Source organism: Camellia sinensis, chromosome 14 (genome assembly GCF_055761805.1).
Source record: "Camellia sinensis isolate YWXY chromosome 14, ASM5576180v1, whole genome shotgun sequence".
Classification (NCBI taxonomy): Eukaryota; Viridiplantae; Streptophyta; class Magnoliopsida; order Ericales; family Theaceae; genus Camellia; species Camellia sinensis.
Window position 1 is genome coordinate 33,803,845 of NC_138974.1, and position 18,374 is coordinate 33,822,218.

Genomic DNA, 18,374 nt, shown 5'->3' on the forward strand with positions numbered 1-18,374 from the left:
ATGTACCTTTTCAGCCTCATTTTCAGATTCCTATGGCAGAAGGTGCTCCAGCTGGACCTTCCGTCCCTGCCCGAGGGAGAGATGAGGAGGGCAGAGCATTCCCCCGCACGAAGGCGGGGCGCACTCATATCGGGAGTAGCTCGCGAGCTCCAGTCCCGGATGATGATGATGACGAGGAGTCAGAGGCGGAGGCAGAGGCGGAGTCAGAGTCATCAGAGGAGGAGACCGGAGGCGGCACTAGCTCGGGCTCTGACGACGATGCTGATGATGCTCCTGGACCCTCGTCCAGGAAGAGGACTAGGACAGACTGATGGCCCCCCGGAGTGCTCGACATGGATACAGATTTTTGTTATTTTTCTCTTTCTTGTACTTTTCTTTTTGTTGGTAGTTAGGATACTCTGTACTGCCGCAGGCAGATTTTTGTTTCCAAAACTTGTATATTTGAAAAGATTATGAAATGAACGAACTTTTTGTCTTAAAAAGTGTTACATCCGTATATCTTTACCTTTCATACTTTGCATCGCATCACACCATATTACACCTCAATGTAAATGAAATTGATTGGTTGTCTGAAAATTGAACAGTTGCACGGTAATAATCAGATAACTAAACAGCCAACAGCAAAATAGCCCAAGCAACCCACTGCCTGATTCTGGACACACAGCCCTTACTCTGTTGGGGATTAGTCTGCATACAGCCCATAACACAGCATTCGGTTCATTCTGCACACGGAAAACTTCAAACAAAACAGCCCAATCTGACAAGACGGACTACGGAGGTGAAACCAGCTGGAGTTGAAACACAATCGAATATAGAGAATGGCACAACATTCTGAGCATAAACGATCAACTTTCGGAAAAGGGGTTTTCTTAACCGGGATATCGAGCCTACGACTGAACACAGCGGGGCGGACTCAAACAAAAGGGGTATACGACCTGAGACACGCTCGGAAGAGACCTAAAACAAAGGTTGAGGTAAACAAAACAAATGACACGACACACAGACGCGTTAACGACGACGGTGCACCTCAGATCACGAGGAGCCAGTTTCTCCGGGTATTGCTTCCCACCCTTTTTGATCTGTGATTCTCACATCACTCGGCCCTCAGGCTCGGTTTTCACTCAAAAACCCTTTTTCTTACTTTTCTCGCAACTTAAACCTCTCTATTCTTTATTCTCTCATTTTTTCGTCCCTCCCCAGGGTGATTAATGAATGAATAGGAAGTTGCGGGTTCATGCCCAATGCCGTTAGCTCACAGCTATTTCTTCTGGTGGGTAGAGTGCCTTTCTGGCAAATATGTCGACGACGGGGGAAAGACAGAACACCTGACTCAACTGCGCCCCTAATTCATCATTTTGACCATTTTTTGTTTTCTACTAAAACGGTTTCGATCAAGATGAGAGTCGGATTAACGTAATTGTTCGATTTTTGATTTGAAAACCATGCAAGTCAGGCTGTAAGCACTGAAATTTTTCCTTTTTTGGGTCCAAGAAAATGGTCCAGTTTTGGAAAATGGGATAGTTTTCGAGAAAATAGTCCACCTCAGTAAAAATTTTCAAAAACTATTTTTGCAAACGACTGATGCTCAACGAGCATGGAACTTACTCTTTGAGATGCGCGACCTCGGATCGGAGGCAATGGAAAATTGCCCCTAGTTTGAAGAACGCCGCACGGCAACGGAAAGTTACCCCTAGTTTGAACGGCGGCTCGCGACAGCTGGTGGCAACGGAAAGTTGCCCCTTGTTTAGATGATGCCGCAGCAGTTCGCAGAGAGTCTTCATTGGCGGTGGTCGAACTCTTGGACACAGAGATGACGAAGACGGTCATAACAGATATATGGACACAATCACCTTGGAAGGTGTTGGCAACTAGACTTTGGGATGAAGTCGAAACCATTGCATGGACTGAGACGCTATGACAGCGTTGAGGGCTGGACTTCAGGATGAAGTTGCCTACGTATCCCAAACATGGGAATCAAGCCTTACGTAGTTCCGGTTAAGGTACACTCGGGTATTTTAACCTTCACTTTTCAGGCTCTAACTTTTGCCAAGGTGCCCGATGCGGGTTTTCGACCTTGCGAGCTTCTTTTTTCATTTTTCTTTTTTTGTATTTTTTTTCTTTCTTTTCTTTTCTTTTTTTGTATTTTTTCTTTTTTTTTTCCTTTCTTTTCTTTTTTTGTATTTTTCTCTTGCTCTAACTTTTGCCTGGGTCGCTCTTCCGGGTTTTCGGCCCAGCGAGCCTCTCAAAGGGTAAAAGTGTAGCAAGTCCATGCCAAATGGTTTTTGGAGTTGAAGCCTCTCTGTGTCTAGGAGAACAGTTATTGCAATGATTTGCAGAAGAATCCATCCCGGTTGCTCCACGAGCTTCTTCCGGTGAGATCTACTCCTTCTGATTCGACTTTGGTGCCTCTTACTCGAGGGCTACTTCAGAACTGGCCACGCGGGCCTCCTCTGACAGTTGATCGTTGAATGTTCCGGATGAGTTCGAGGTTCAAAACAAACAGGTCGAATCTTGAGGCTGAGAGCGATCCTAGGCTGCACAATCTCAAGAGCGGTTCCACACAGGTCTTCACAGGGCCGTGTAAAACATTTGTTTTTGAAAGTTTTTAAGAAAGCGACGAATCGCTCGTGCCGAAGATAGTGTGGAACCAATCTGGATCAAGCCAGGGTCCTTCCCAGTACTCACGCCGACAAGCATGATTTCATTCGTTAAGGGCTTAGCATGCCTCTCTTTCTATCAAAATGATCAAAATTTTGCAAAACCCGAGGAATTCCTTCCTCTTCGTTTTTGTCACCGCAGTGTTAAAAGGGGTTTTTGAAAAACTTAGGCTAATGCAATGAGTTTGGCGCGCAGGAGAGCAGGCGAGATGTACTGTCAGTCCATTCAAGTCCGCTGGCACTTATACTGAAAGCAAGAATGAAAATGAGATAGCCACAGCTGTTTCATTCGGATTTGTTGGTGTAACTGGCCCCTCGGCAGAAATAGACTAAAAAAAAAAAACAAATAATTACAAGACAAAACGGTGTTCGGGACAACAACCCCAGAATCACCCGGTATTCTATACAAAAGGGGACCGACTCGATACAACACGACAGACCCTTAAGCAAAAAGACTGACTCAAAACAAAGAGACAGACTCAAAACAAAAGATTGACTCGATACCCAAGCCAAGATTTACAAAACTCGATTTCACCGATGCTCAAAAATGCGTGCCAGACGCCACATCCGAAACATACCGAATGCCGCCCGCAGGTGGTTCACTCTCTGATTACATACTCGCAGTATCTGTGTCCTCAAAATCCAACAACTGGGTGGTAACGGACTTGGCTGAGGTGGGCGGGAGGATAACCTTGTTATCAATCAAATCTTGCACCTCATGACGGAGGCGGGAGCAATTGTCAGTTGGATGGCCTGTCTGCTGGTGGTACGCGCAGTACTGAGCAACATCATGCGTGGCAGGGAGATTCTTTGGGAGAGGACGAGGCTCCAAGGGTTTAAGGTGCCCCTTCTCGGCAAGGATCTGAAGTGCCTTAGACAGAGGCATGTAGAGAGCATGAAAGGCCCTGCGCCCTCGGGGCAGGTACTTTGGAGTCTGAGCATTTTTACTAGCCGCACAGGCGAAAGGGTCGGCAGGCGCCACCTTAGCTTTCTGATCTTTCCCAAGTGCAGGGCTGGGAATATGAGGAACTGTTCTGGCATAACGGGGCCTATCCCGATTTTCTGACCGACTTGAACTACTCTCAGGTGGAGTGGGGAAAGCATCCTCCACAGTTTTTGCCACAACTGCGAATATCTGTTGCTTGTTCATCCCCTCGGCTTTCAAAGCCTCGACTGCCCACAGCAGTTGTTCAATAGGATCGGCATCTACCTTTGCTTTGTCTTTTCCTCTGGCCTCAGCCTGATCGAGGGTTTGGGTTGATGCTGGCATGTCATTGCCATAGCTGGAGGCCATCTCCGGTTGACTGAGTTCGATCACAATGCGCCCCAATAGCGGGGGCTCCTAGGGTACAAAACTCCCGGCATATGGTGCGGCTGGAGGTGAAGCTGACATTCCGTAGGCGAGATCCGCCACAGACCTCTGGAGATCACCTATCATCCCCATTAGTTCAAAGGTGGTGGGCTCACGAGCCTGATACAACTGGGAGGCCCAGACCGGGTGCACAACAGGCGACCTGGGTGGATGTGGCATATCCATGTTGGTCTCACTTTGCAGAGTGATCCCTTGATCCAATGCAGTCGTCATAACCATGAACTCTTCTGAATTCTGCGTCATCATAAGTCCTGCCTCAGCTAGGGGGAACACTGGCTATTCTGTATCAACTCTCCGACTCTCTAAACTGAAAGGAAAAACAAACAGCATTTCAGCCCCAAACGGATCAAACACAGGTGTAGCCGAACAACTGTACTCCACTACTGATCACTGTTCCCCAGAAACCACTGTCCCCAAAACTGAACTGATACCCGCAGATAACTGGTTCTCAACAGTACTGATACTGGTGCCCTCGGACCTGATACTCAAACTTGCAAACTGATATGTACGTCCCTGTAGAGATACATTCTAAAAGCACATAGCAAGTAAAGAGAGCCAAAACACCCCTACGTTGGGGTAGGGTTTTCCTGTCCCATTTTGTCAGGAGCTAGGGTTTCACTATGCACGCAGCGGTTTCAAACAACCTAATATCGGGTGAGCGACCTGTCCTAGTTTGGAATAGTCACTATGGATCCGAACATGCACTAGGTCGAATGGTCGAAAAGGGTGCCCCGGTAAAATCGAGGTTTGTGTTCCCATACTGTCAGAGCCCATAACCGGTCAGCCTTATGGTCATGCCTTGACAAGACAAGCCTCCGGCAAACCGTTCAGGAATGGCAGATGGCAAACACTGTGTTCCTAGGCGCACCAATGTACATGCAATGCAAAGAAACACATAAATGAAATCAAAACAGGATATCATGAGTTCGAGTCAAGCTCTCTAAAATCCCCAGCAGAGTTGCCAGAAACTGTAGACGCGCCTGCGAAGGGGGCCCTCGCTACTACAGTTCGGACTCGATTTGTGTCACGGTTCTTAATCTTGAACCAAAGAGTCCAAATCCGGCAAATCGTTTTGAGAAACAGATTTTTGAAAAGTAGTGCCAAACATGGACTGCTTTGCCAGATACAGAGTCGCCACCTAAATATTTTAAAATTGGAGAATTTAGGAAACCCTGACTCGGTGCCGAAGGCCACATGTCCGTCATCACCGGAGTTGTCTCGACTCGGGAGCTTGGGTACGATCGGGGAAGGTCAGCTATGAGCACCCCCTTTCGCCCGGTCCGAAGACCGGCCTCTACTAACCATGATATCCGATTTTGAAAACGTTATGTGTTCTTATTCCATTTATTAGCCTAGAATTACTATGTTATGCGCGCAGCAAGCAAGTATAGACTAGATTGCCTAATTTGGAAACAAGCATTGCATATCCGTTTGTTTTGAAAAGCGCTTTGGGATTTGCTACTCACAAGTAGGCTAAAATACGGATTTCAACGAGTTTTTCCAACTCAAACAATCCCACCTTCACCCACAGGCATTCAAACAATTTATCACATAAGCATTTAGCCGCATGGCAAGCATACTGTCATGGCAACACTCACACGCATGCGGGATGCTAAAGCGAAAATACTTACATAGTACTCCGTGCCAAAACAATAAGCTAGTTAGCAAACATGCATGTCCTAGTTCATGTCAATTTGCCTAATGCAACACATACATGGTGCAATCAAAGTAGGCTCGGCTAATCCTAAACTTGGCATGTGAAATGCGATCGATTGATGCACGTATTCAATTTGGAATCGAAGTACAAATGCAGTTAGCGTGATGTACCGAGCCTAATGCATGTAATACAAATTCATGAATGCATGCATGCATAGCATAAGGTATGCTAAATTAAACGTGTCCTAATACTAACCAACAAAGCAGGTAAGTAAAAGGGGAGAAAGAAGTGGGGATTGGAAGACATACACACCACTCACACACACTTATTACAGATTTGCCCTCACTCGGAGGGACCAAATAAATAATACAAATTAATTAACTACGCAAGCTAATTAAATATTACAAATTGCCTAATCAGCTAAGCAAATTAATAAATCTAGGAAAAGCAGTAAACCGTCTCGAGAGGAGAGCCAGATGCAATGCGTGCTCGGTCCCGCTCGGAAGTGCACTGCCATGCATAGGCTGCCTCTGTTTTCCTTCCTTTACTCCTCTGGAGGCTGCCAAAACCTTAGGACTGCTTCCTTGGACATTGGGGAACACCACTGGCTGGATGGGATTACCACCGGCAGTGGCATGTGGCCACCGGCCATTGATGAATCTATCGGCAGAGAAGGGATTGCCGGTCGGCACTTGGCACTGCCGGTCAGCAAAGTGTTCCTGCAGAATTTGCAATTGACAGCAACAGAGGGCAAGGCAAAGCATGACAGCACAATTCAAGGCATATATGCAACAATCATGTCCCTTATCATAGTAATGACTCAAAAGGGCATGTGTCTCGATTCTCGGACCACCAATCGCGCATTTCCATGCATGATGGCCCAAAGAATCAAGTATGCAACTTTCATGTCAAATGAAATGCAAACCATACAAACAAACCAAGGCCCAATTCCTATCACCAATTCAAGGAACAAGGCATGCATGCAAGATGCAATGCAACCTAGACATACAAGCTAAGGATGCAACATGGCATGGCAAGGCACTTACGCAAGCATACAAGCAAACATGAGGTAATGCAAATGGATAAAAAGATGGACTTATACATGATTTAGGCAACTCTAAATAGGCCTAAAACAGTGGCCAAAGTGACCAAAGTAAAGGACCAAAACACATATACACATGCACGTATTGAAGGGCCAACACTTAGGCACAAATGAGGCAACTCTCAAGCGCATTTGAATGAGGTAATCATGGGCTAATTAGCATGCATTATAACCCTTGAAAACATGTAGGAAATGATGCCAAATTGACCTACCAATGCAAGCTATACATACAACGAGGCCCAAGGACCTAAAGCATGATCATATGACTCGTGAAGCAAATGACCAAATTGAGTCAAAACAGTCCCAAATCATGCAAAAACAAGCCTCAAGAATCACTTAGATGGCATCCAAGTAACCTAATCCTAGAGGCATACACCATGGCATAAACATGAAGCATGAAACATAAACTCTTGAAACATCAAAAGGGTCATGGAATACAAGCATATAAGCATGTTAAGTGGACTGAAATAACATGTAGGGTGGTTCCAAACCACCGAAATGATGCAAGCAACGCATACTACACATCCATATACTTGAAGCATACAAGCTCGAATGTAAAGGGGCTATACCAAGCATGCCAAATTTGACCCAAACAACTATGGACAGACCTAAAGCATGGCAAAATATGCACAAAAGCTTCACAAGACTAAGCCTAAAACATGCTTGAACAAAGGCTAACAACCTAAGGCATATTAAGGCAATAACAAGGCATTACATGGTAGGTATGCTAAGCATGCATGGTGTACCAAAACCAACAATAAATAAAGGTATATTATGATATAATAGGCACAAAAAACAGCCAAGGCATGGTCAACATGAAGCTTAGCTAAATGCTCCCTCAAGAGACCAAAAATGGTCCATTTCGAGGACAACAAGGAGAGGGGGTGGCCCTCCCCTTTTGGAGACTTCAAGGCACCATCTTCACCACTGAAATCCCACAAGATTTCAGTGGTGAAGAGGCCCAAACACCAAAGTCTCGAAACTCACTCAAAATAGCACAAAATGAGGTCTTTCAAGGCCTAAGAGGGGTCAAACACCCTCAAACCACAAAACACTCTTAATAAACAACTAAGAAGGCTAAAAAACAGAACTTTTTTGTATTATACACCAAGCTCAAAAACGATTTTAAGATAGGTAAAAATACAATGCAAGATTGGGGAATAAAGAGGCACTACAGGAAAAAGTCTTTTTTGCGACGGCAAAACGCCGTCGCAAATGGTCCGTTAGCCGTCGCCAATACCTTTTGCGACGGTAAGTTGGCTTTTAGCGACGGCAAATGGGTGGTCGCGACAGAGGGGGTTGCAAAAGGGATTTAGCGACGGTAGGTGCCGTCGCCATTGTTTTTGGCGACGGGAGGCTGTCTTTTTTGCGACGGTAAGGTTCTGTCGCCAATAACGCAAGAAAATCTGACTTTTTGCGACGGCTCAGAATTTCCGTCGCTAAAAAAGGTTTTTGAGATGGCAAGAAGGCCGTCGCTATAAGTGTGGTAGCTTATACTATTCCCGACGGTAGGCTGAGCCGTCGCTAAAGGTTTTATTTTAAATTAAATTTCGTAGCTTTTGCGGCAGTATGTATGCCGTCGCAAAAGCCTCCAAAAATTTTTTTGCGACGGGTTATTATCCCGTCTCAAAAAATTAAAAAAAAAAAAAAAAACCTGTTGGAAAATTATTAAAAAAATAAAAATAACCTGTATTAAATGAAAAATAACTATAAAAAAATCCAAAAATTACATAATAATATAAATACATACATAAATAAAAGTTGACAAATAATAAAAATTCATAATGTTGTTCCATTTATAACAATACAGAAATAAAAATGCATAAAAACAAAAATTATGCCACTACATAATGTCGCATACTACATACATAATGTTATTCACAAATTTAAATAACATAAATCAAAATCAAAACCAAAAGTTTTCGTCTCGATGTTATTCACAAGTTTGCGACGGGTTACAAAAAAAAAAGGTTGTAATAATCTTTGTACGCCCACATTCCACAAGAAGCAAGTTGCTACTTAGGAAATATCTGAAAAAAACAAGATAAAAATAATTAATAACCATATAATGGTGTTAATATTTTAATTACAGAAATATATAAAAAAAAATTGACAACTATATAATTAGAAAGATAGTTTAGTAAATAATTTTGACTAGACCGAAATCCGGCTCTAACTCCCAAACCGGGAACCCGATTCGAGCCCCGTCTTCTCCCAAAAGTCTCTCGTGCCTAGGCGGTCGCGTGTGCCAAATTTCGTGCTCAACCGACGCCGTTTGGTGATTTTGGGGCGTTAACGCCTCGAATTCAAGTTTCTTAAGGAACTAGTTTGCCTAAAGTGAAATCCGGCTCTAACTCCCAAACCGGGAACCCGGTTCGAACCCCGTCTTCTCCCACAAGTCTCTCGAGCCTAGGCGGTCGCGTGTGCCAAGTTTCATGCTCAACCGACGGCGTTTGGTGATTTTGGGGCGTTAACGCCTCGAATTCAAGTTTCTTAAGGAAGTAGTTTGCCTAAAGTGAAATCCGGCTCTAACTCCCAAACCGGGAACCCGATTCGAGCCCCGTCTTCTCCCACAAGTCTCTCGTGCCTAGGCGGTCGCGTGTGCCATGTTTCGTGCTCAACTGACGCCGTTTGGTGATTTTGGGGCGTTAACACCTCGAATTCAAGTTTCTTATGGAAGTAGTTTGCCTAAAGTGAAATCCGGCTCTAACTCCCAAACCGGGAACCCGATTCGAGCCTCGTCTTCTCCCACAAGTCTCTCGTGCCTAGGCGGTCGCGTGTGCCATGTTTCGTGCTCAACCGACGCCGTTTGGTGATTTTGGGGCGTTAACGCCTCGAATTCAAGTTTCTTAAGGAAGTAGTTTGCCTAAAGTGAAATCCGGCTCTAACTCCCAAACCGGGAACCCGGTTCGAGCCCCATCTTCTCCCACAAGTCTCTCGTGCCTAGGAGGTCGCGTGTGCCAAGTTTCGTGCACAACCGACACCGTTTGGTGATTTTGGGGCGTTAACGCCTTGAATTCAAGTTTCTTAAGGAAGTAGTTTGCCTAAAGTGAAATCCGGCTCTAACTCCCAAACCGGGAACCCGATTCGAGCCCCGTCTTCTCCCACAAGTGTCTCGTGCCTAGGTGGTCGCGTGTGCCAAGTTTCGTGCTCAACCGAACCGACGCCGTTTGGTGATTTTGGAGCATTAACGCCTCGAATTCAAGTTTCTTAAGGAAGTAGTTTGCCTAAAGTGAAATCCGGCTCTAACTCCCAAACCGGGAACCCGATTCGAGCCCCGTCTTCTCCCACAAGTCTCTCGTGCCTAGGCGGTCGCGTGTGCCAAGTTTCGTGCTCAACTGACGCCGTTTGGTGATTTTGGGGCGTTAACGCCTTGAATTCAAGTTTCTTAAGGAAGTAGTTTGCCTAAAGTGAAATCCGGCTCCAACTCCCAAACCGGGAACCCGATTCGAGCCCCGTCTTCTCCCACAAGTCTCTTGTGCCTAGGCGGTCGCGTGTGCCAAGTTTCGTGCTCAACCGATGCCGTTTGGTGATTTTGGAGCATTAACGCCTCGAATTCAAGTTTCTTAAGGAAGTAGTTTGCCTAAAGTGAAATCCGGCTCTAACTCCCAAACCGGGAACCCGATTCGAGCCCTGTGTTCTCCCACAAGTCTCTCGTACCTAGGCGGTCGCGTGTGCCAAGTTTTGTGCTTAACCGACGCCGTTTGGTGATTTTGGGGCGTTAACGCCTCGAATTCAAGTTTCTTAAGGAACTAGTTTTCCTAAAGTGAAATCCGCCTCTAACTCCCAAACCGGGAACCTGATTCGAGCCCTGTCTTCTCCCACAAGTCTCTCGTGCCTAGGAGGTCGCGTGTACCAAGTTTCGTGCTCAACCGACGCCGTTTGGTGATTTTGGGGCGTTAACGCCTCGAATTCAAGTTTCTTAAGGAACTAGTTTGCCTAAAGTGAAATCCGGCTCTAACTCCCAAACCGGGAACCCGGTTTCGAGCCCCGTCTTCTCCCACAAGTCTCTCGTGCCTAGGCGGTCTCGTGTGCCAAGTTTCGTGCTCAACCGACGCCGTTTGGTGATTTTGGGGCGTTAACGCCTCGAATTCAAGTTTCTTAAGGAAGTAGTTTGCCTAAAGTGAAATCCGGCTCTAACTCCCAAACCGGGAACCCGATTCGAGCCCCGTCTTCACCCACAAGTCTCTCGTGCCTAGGCGGTCGCGTGTGCCAACTTTCGGGCTCAACCGACACCGTTTGGTGATTTTGGAGCATTAACGCCTCGAATTCAAGTTTCTTAAGGAACTAGTTTGCCTAAAGTCAAATCCGGCTCTAACTCCCAAACTGGGAACCCGATTCGAGCCCCGTCTTCTCCCACAAGTCTCTCGTGCCTAGACGGTCGCGTGTGCCAACTTTCGGGCTCAACTGACGCCGTTTGGTGATTTTGGGGCGTTAACGCCTCGAATTCAACTTTCTTAAGGAAGTAGTTTGCCTAAAGTGAAATCCGGCACTAACTCCCAAACCGGGAACCCGATTCGAGCCCCGTCTTTCCCCATAAGTCTCTCGTGCCTAGGCGGTCGCGTGTGCCAAGTTTCGTGCTCAACCGACGCCGTTTGGTGATTTTGGAGCATTAACGCCTCGAATTCAAGTTTCTTAAGGAAGTAGTCTGTCTAAAGTGAAATCCGGCTCTAACTCCCAATCCGGGAACCCGATTCGAGTCCCGTCTTCTCCCACAAGTCTCTCGTGCCTAGGCGGTCGCGTGTACCAAGTTTCGTGCTCAACCGACGCCGTTTGGTGATTTTGGGGCGTTAACGCCTTGAATTCAAGTTTCTTAAGGAAGTAGTTTGCCTAAAGTGAAATCCGGCTCTAACTCCCAAACCGGGAACCCGATTCGAGCCCCGTCTTCTCCCACAAGTCTCTCGTGCCTAGGCGGTCGCGTGTGCCATGTTTCGTGCTCAACTGACGCCGTTTGGTGATTTTGGGGCGTTAACACCTCGAATTCAAGTTTCTTATGGAAGTAGTTTGCCTAAAGTGAAATCCGGCTCTAACTCCCAAACCGGGAACCCGATTCGAGCCTCGTCTTCTCCCACAAGTCTCTCGTGCCTAGGCGGTCGCGTGTGCCATGTTTCGTGCTCAACCGACGCCGTTTGGTGATTTTGGGGCGTTAACGCCTCGAATTCAAGTTTCTTAAGGAAGTAGTTTGCCTAAAGTGAAATCCGGCTCTAACTCCCAAACCGGGAACCCGGTTCGAGCCCCATCTTCTCCCACAAGTCTCTCGTGCCTAGGAGGTCGCGTGTGCCAAGTTTCGTGCACAACCGACGCCGTTTGGTGATTTTGGGGCGTTAACGCCTTGAATTCAAGTTTCTTAAGGAAGTAGTTTGCCTAAAGTGAAATCCGGCTCTAACTCCCAAACCGGGAACCCGATTCGAGCCCCGTCTTCTCCCACAAGTGTCTCGTGCCTAGGTGGTCGCGTGTGCCAAGTTTCGTGCTCAACCGAACCGACGCCGTTTGGTGATTTTGGAGCATTAACGCCTCGAATTCAAGTTTCTTAAGGAAGTAGTTTGCCTAAAGTGAAATCCGGCTCTAACTCCCAAACCGGGAACCCGATTCGAGCCCCGTCTTCTCCCACAAGTCTCTCGTGCCTAGGCGGTCGCGTGTGCCAAGTTTCGTGCTCAACTGACGCCGTTTGGTGATTTTGGGGCGTTAACGCCTTGAATTCAAGTTTCTTAAGGAAGTAGTTTGCCTAAAGTGAAATCCGGCTCCAACTCCCAAACCGGGAACCCGATTCGAGCCCCGTCTTCTCCCACAAGTCTCTTGTGCCTAGGCGGTCGCGTGTGCCAAGTTTCGTGCTCAACCGATGCCGTTTGGTGATTTTGGAGCATTAACGCCTCGAATTCAAGTTTCTTAAGGAAGTAGTTTGCCTAAAGTGAAATCCGGCTCTAACTCCCAAACCGGGAACCCGATTCGAGCCCTGTGTTCTCCCACAAGTCTCTCGTACCTAGGTGGTCGCGTGTGCCAAGTTTTGTGCTTAACCGACGCCGTTTGGTGATTTTGGGGCGTTAACGCCTCGAATTCAAGTTTCTTAAGGAACTAGTTTTCCTAAAGTGAAATCCGCCTCTAACTCCCAAACCGGGAACCTGATTCGAGCCCTGTCTTCTCCCACAAGTCTCTCGTGCCTAGGAGGTCGCGTGTACCAAGTTTCGTGCTCAACCGACGCCGTTTGGTGATTTTGGGGCGTTAACGCCTCGAATTCAAGTTTCTTAAGGAACTAGTTTGCCTAAAGTGAAATCCGGCTCTAACTCCCAAACCGGGAACCCGATTCGAGCCCCGTCTTCACCCACAAGTCTCTCGTGCCTAGGCGGTCGCGTGTGCCAACTTTCGGGCTCAACCGACACCGTTTGGTGATTTTGGAGCATTAACGCCTCGAATTCAAGTTTCTTAAGGAACTAGTTTGCCTAAAGTCAAATCCGGCTCTAACTCCCAAACTGGGAACCCGATTCGAGCCCCGTCTTCTCCCACAAGTCTCTCGTGCCTAGACGGTCGCGTGTGCCAACTTTCGGGCTCAACTGACGCCGTTTGGTGATTTTGGGGCGTTAACGCCTCGAATTCAACTTTCTTAAGGAAGTAGTTTTCCTAAAGTGAAATCCGGCACTAACTCCCAAACCGGGAACCCGATTCGAGCCCCGTCTTTCCCCATAAGTCTCTCGTGCCTAGGCGGTCGCGTGTGCCAAGTTTCGTGCTCAACCGACGCCGTTTGGTGATTTTGGAGCATTAACGCCTCGAATTCAAGTTTCTTAAGGAAGTAGTCTGTCTAAAGTGAAATCCGGCTCTAACTCCCAATCCGGGAACCCGATTCGAGTCCCGTCTTCTCCCACAAGTCTCTCGTGCCTAGGCGGTCGCGTGTACCAAGTTTTGTGCTCAACCGACGCCGTTTGGTGATTTTGGGGCGTTAACGCCTTGAATTCAAGTTTCTTAAGGAAGTAGTTTGCCTAAAGTGAAATCCGGCTCTAACTCCCAAACCGGGAACCCGATTCGAGCCCCGTCTTCTCCCACAAGTCTCTCGTGCCTAGGCGGTCGCGTGTGCCACGTTTCGTGCTCAACCGATGCCGTTTGGTGATTTTGGAGCATTAACGCCTCGAATTCAAGTTTCTTAAAGAACTAGTTTGCCTAAAGTGAAATCCGGCTCTAACTCCCAAACCGGGAACCCGATTCGAGCCCCGTCTTCTACCACAAGTCTCTCGTGCCTAGGCGGTTGCGTGCGCCAAGTTCCGTGCTCAACCGACGCCGTTTTGTTATTTTGGGGCGTTAACGCCTCGAATTCAAGTTTCTTAAGGAACTAGTTTGCCTAAAGTGAAATCCGGCTCTAACTCCCAAACCGGGAACCCGTTCGAGCCCTGTCTTCTCCCACAAGTCTCTCGTGCCTAGGTGGTCGCGTGTGCCAAGTTTCGTTCTTAACCGACGCCGTTTGGTGATTTTGGGGCATTAACGCCTCGAATTCAAGTTTCTTAAGGAAGTAGTTTTCCTAAAGTGAAATCCGGCTCTAACTCCCAAACCGGGAACCCGATTCGATCCCCGTCTTCTCCCACAAGTCTCTCGTACCTAGGCGGTCGCGTGTGCCAACTTTTGTGCTCTACCAACGCCGTTTGGTGATTTTGGAGCATTAACGCCTCGAATTCAAGTTTCTTGAGGAAGCAGTTTGCCTAAAGTGAAATCCGGCTCTAACTCCCAAACCGGGAACCCGATTCGAGCCCCGTCTTCTCCCACAAGTCTCTTGTGCCTAGGCGGTTGCGTGCGCCAAGTTCCGTGCTCAACCGACGCCATTTTGTGATTTTGGGGCGTTAACGCCTCGAATTCAAGTTTCTTAAGGAACTAGTTTGCCTAAAGTGAAATCCGGCTCTAACTCCCAAACCGGGAACCCGTTCGAGCCCTGTCTTCTCCCACAAGTCTCTCGTGCCTAGGCGGTCGCGTGTGCCAAGTTTCGTGCTCAACCGACGCCGTTTGGTGATTTTGGGGCATTAACGCCTCGAATTCAAGTTTCTTAAGGAAGTAGTTTTCCTAAAGTGAAATCCGGCTCTAACTCCCAAACCGGGAACCCGATTCGATCCCCGTCTTCTCCCACAAGTCTCTCGTACCTAGGCGGTCGCGTGTGCCAACTTTTGTGCTCTACCAACGCCGTTTGGTGATTTTGGAGCATTAATGCCTCGAATTCAAGTTTCTTGAGGAAGCAGTTTGCCTAAAGTGAAATCCGGCTCTAACTCCCAAACCGGGAACCCGATTCGAGCCCCGTCTTCTCCCGCAAGTCTTTCGTGCCTAGGCGGTCGCGTGTGCCAAGTTTCGTGCTCAACTGACGCCGTTTAGTGAATTTGGGGCGTTAACGCCTCGAATTCAAGTTTCTTAAGGAAGTAGTTTGCCTAAAGTGAAATCCGGCTCTAACTCCCAAACCGGGAACCCGATTCGAGCCCCGTCTTCTCCCACAAGTCTCTCGTGCCTAGGCGGTTGTGTGTGCCAAGTTTTGTGCTCAACCGACGCCATTTGGTGATTTTGGGGCGTTAACGCCTCGAATTCAAGTTTCTCAAGGAACTAGTTTGCCTAAAGTGAAATTCGGCTCTAACTCCCAAACCGGGAACCCGATTCGAGCCCCGTCTTCTCCCACAAGTCTCTCGTGCCTAGGCGGTCGTGTGTGCCAAGTTTCGTGCTCAACCGACACCGTTTGGTGATTTTGGGGCGTTAACGCCTCGAATTCAAGTTTCTTAAGGAAGTAGTTTGCCTAAAGTGAAATCCGGCTCTAACTCCCAAACCGGGAACCCGATTCGAGCCCCGTCTTCTCCCACAAGTCTCTCGTGCCTAGGCGGTCGCGTGTGCCAAGTTTCGTGCTCAACCGACGCCGTTTGGTGATTTTGAAGCATTAACGCCTCAAATTCAAGTTTCTTAAGGAAGTAGTTCGCCTAAAGTGAAATCCGGCTCTAACTCCCAAACCGGGAACACGATTCGAGCCCCGTCTTCTCCCACAAGTCTCTCGTGCCTAGGCGGTCGCGTGTGCCAAGTTTCGTGCTCAACCGACGCCGTTTGGTGATTTTGGGGCGTTAACACCTCGAATTCAAGTTTCTTAAGGAAGTAGTTTGCCTAAAGTGAAATCCGGCTCCAACTCCCAAACCGGGAACCCGATTCGAGCCCCGTCTTCTCCCACAAGTCTCTCGTGCCTAGGCGGTCGCGTGTGCCAAGTTTCGTGCTCAACCGACGCCGTTTGGTGATTTTGGAGCATTAACGCCTCGAATTCAAGTTTCTTAAGGAAGTAGTTTTCCTAAAGTGAAATCCGGCTCTAACTCCCAAACTGGGAAGCCAATTCGAGCCCCGTCTTCTCCAACAAGTCTCTCGTGCCTAGGCGGTCACATGTGCCAAGTTTCGTGCTCAACCGACGCCGTTTGGTGATATTGGGGCGTTAACGCCTCGAATTCAAGTTGCTTAAGGAACTAGTTTGCCTAAAGTGAAATCCGGCTCTAACTCCCAAACCGGGAACCCGATTCGAGCCCCGTCTTCTCCCACAAGTCTCTCGTGCCTAGGCGGTCGCGTTTGCCAAGTTTCGTGCTCAACCGACGCCGTTTGGTGATTTTGGAGCATTAAAGCCTCGAATTCAAGTTTCTTAAGGAAGCAGTTTGCCTACAGTGAAATCCGGCTCTAACTCCCAAACCGGGAACCCGATTCGAGCCCCGTCTTCTCCCACAAGTCTCTCGTGCCTAGGCGGTCGCGTGTGCCAAGTTTCGTGCTCAACTGACGCCGTTTGGTGATTTTGGGGCGTTAACGCCTCGAATTCAAGTTTCATAAGGAACTAGTTTTCCTAAAGTGAAATCCGGCTCTAACTCCCAAACCGGGAACCCGATTCGAGCCCCGTCTTCTCCCACAAGTCTCTCGTGCCTAGACGGTCGCGTGTGCCAAGTTTCGTGCTCAACCGACGCCGTTTTGTGATTTTGGGGCGTTAACGCCTCGAATTCAAGTTTCTTAAGGAACTAGTTTGCCTAAAGTGAAATCTGGCTCTAACTCCCAAACCGGGAACCCGATTCGAGCCCCGTCTTCTCCCACAAGTCTCTCGTGCCTAGGCGGTCGCGTGTGCCAAGTTTCGTGCTCAACCGATGCCGTTTGGTGATTTTGGAGCGTTAACGCCTCGAATTCAAGTTTCTTAAGGAAGTAGTTTGCCTAAAGTGAAATCCGGCTCTAACTCCCAAACCGGGAACCCGATTCGAGCCCCGTCTTCTCCCACAGGTCTCTCGTGCCTAGGCGGTCGCGTGTGCCAAGTTTCGTGCTCAACCGACGCCGTTTGGTGATTTTGGGGCGTTAACGCCTCGAATTCAAGTTTCTTAATGAACTAGTTTGCCTAAAGTGAAACCGGCTCTAACTCCCAAACCGGGATCCCGATTCGAGCCCCGTCTTCTCCCACAAGTCTCTCGTGCCTAGGCGGTCGCGTGTGCCAAGTTTCGTGCTCAACCGACGCCGTTTGGTGATTTTGGAGCGTTAACGCCTCGAATTCAAGTTTCTTAAGGAAGTAGTTTGCCTAAAGTGAAATCCGGCTCTAACTCCCAAACCGGGAACCCGATTCGAGCCCCGTCTTCTCCCACAGGTCTCTCGTGCCTAGGCGGTCGCGTGTGCCAAGTTTCGTGCTCAACCGACGCCGTTTGGTGATTTTGGGGCGTTAACGCCTCGAATTCAAGTTTCTTAATGAACTAGTTTGCCTAAAGTGAAACCGGCTCTAACTCCCAAACCGGGATCCCGATTCGAGCCCCGTCTTCTCCCACAAGTCTCTCGTGCCTAGGCGGTCGCGTGTGCCAAGTTTCGTGCTCAACCGACGCCGTTTGGTGATTTTGGAGCATTAACGCCTCGAATTCAAGTTTCTTAAGGAACTAGTTTGCCTAAAGTGAAATCCGGCTCTAACTCCCAAACCGGGAACCCGATTCGAGCCCCGTCTTCTCCCACAAGTCTCTCGTGCCTAGGCGGTCGCGTGTGCCAAGTTTCGTGCTCAACCGACGCCGTTTGGTGATTTTGGGGCGTTAACGCCTCGAATTCAAGTTTCTTAAGGAACTAGTTTGCCTAAAGTGAAATCCGGCTCTAACTCCCAAACCGGGAACCCGATTCGAGCCCCGTCTTCTCCCACAAGTCTCTCGTGCCTAGGCGGTCGCGTGTGCCAAGTTTCGTGCTCAACCGACGCCGTTTGGTGATTTTGGGGCGTTAACGCCTCGAATTCAAGTTTCTTAATGAACTAGTTTGCCTAAAGTGAAATCCGACTCTAACTCCCAAACCGGGAACCCGATTCGAGCCCCATTTTCTCCCACAAGTCTCTCTTTAACTTAGAATGTCTAAATTATGCAAAGATACATTTTAGCTTAGAATGCAAAGATACATTTTATACCTGATCTTCTGGTGGTGGTGTATATGGATTCTCGTCTTCTGCAGATTCCCTAAATGCCCGGTGGCCACTCGATGCATCAGGAACCTATGATAGTGAATACATAATGTGGTAATCATATTCGAATTTTATACATAATCTTGTGTGAAAATTAAACTATCAAACAATTTAATTTATATCGAACCTGTCTGTTGTGATCCACACTTGCC